Below are 1,167 nucleotides of genomic sequence, written 5' to 3'. Positions count from 1 at the left end.
CAATCTGGCTAAAGATGTCTGGAACACCAGCAACTGCATATGTTGGCGCGACACCATCATCATCATATCTTCTTGGAGCTCTTTTCCGGGTATGTACTTTTGACGCAAAGTAGTACAATGTTAAGTGAGAAGTTTCTTCCGTTAAACTTCCAGCAATTATAGAACCTTCAACTTTGGCGAGGTTCTTTGCTTTTCCCTTCAAATATTTCATGGCTCGCTCATACTGATACATCCATCCGTAATGTACAGGTCCACGAAGCAATGCCTCATATGGGAGGTGGACAGCTAGATGCTCCATGACGTCAAAAAATCCGGGAGGAAATATCTTCTCCAAGTTGCACAATAAGATGGGAATGTTCTGCTGAAGCTATTCCACGACTTCTTCTTTAAGTGTGTGTGTGCTCAGATCCCTGAGAAAGGCTTCAATGCCTTGTATATTCCAAAAACAATTAAACACATTATATTTATATTATTGCAAACTAAACCATTATAAAATTATTGCGTTATAATATACTACATGCAAGTGCTTCATGTACGTTTGTTGGAAGTAGCTCCGCAAATGCAAATGCAAAGAGAAGTAGTCGTTGCATAAAGACATGACAATCATGACTCTTCATCTCGGAGAACTTTTGACCCTTTTCAACACATCTAGAGAGATTTGAAACGAAACATACCCATCGGGGAACTTCACTTCTGATGCCACCCAGTTGAACAACACCGACTTTTGTTCTGATGACAATCTGAATATCGGAACGGAAACTTGTCCATTGATTTTTATATGTAACTCACTTCTTGAGAAAATATACGACAAGTCCAACCTCGATTTTATGTTGTCTTTTGTCTTCCCTGGGACATTCAATATTGTATTCATGATGTTCTCAAAGAAATTCTTCTCTATATGCATCACATTGAGGTTGTGGCACTGAAGAAGATACTTCCAATATGGCAACTCCCAAAATATACTCTTCTTGTGCCAGTTGTGATGAACACCGTAAGAATCTGGCATATTACGAGGGACATGCCAATTACCACCCCAACGAACTGTTTCGTTAGCTCCGTAGTAGTCGATTTGCGCTTCAATTTGTTCTCCAGTTAGATTTGGAGGAGGAGTGTCTCTTACAACCCTTTTGTACCTTAACAAATTCTTGTTTCTTCGGTACGGATGGC

The sequence above is a fragment of the Brassica oleracea genome, chromosome C7, assembly GCF_000695525.1.
Source record: "Brassica oleracea var. oleracea cultivar TO1000 chromosome C7, BOL, whole genome shotgun sequence".
In the NCBI taxonomy this organism is placed as follows: Eukaryota; Viridiplantae; Streptophyta; class Magnoliopsida; order Brassicales; family Brassicaceae; genus Brassica; species Brassica oleracea.
Note: the sequence above shows the minus strand (reverse complement) of the source record.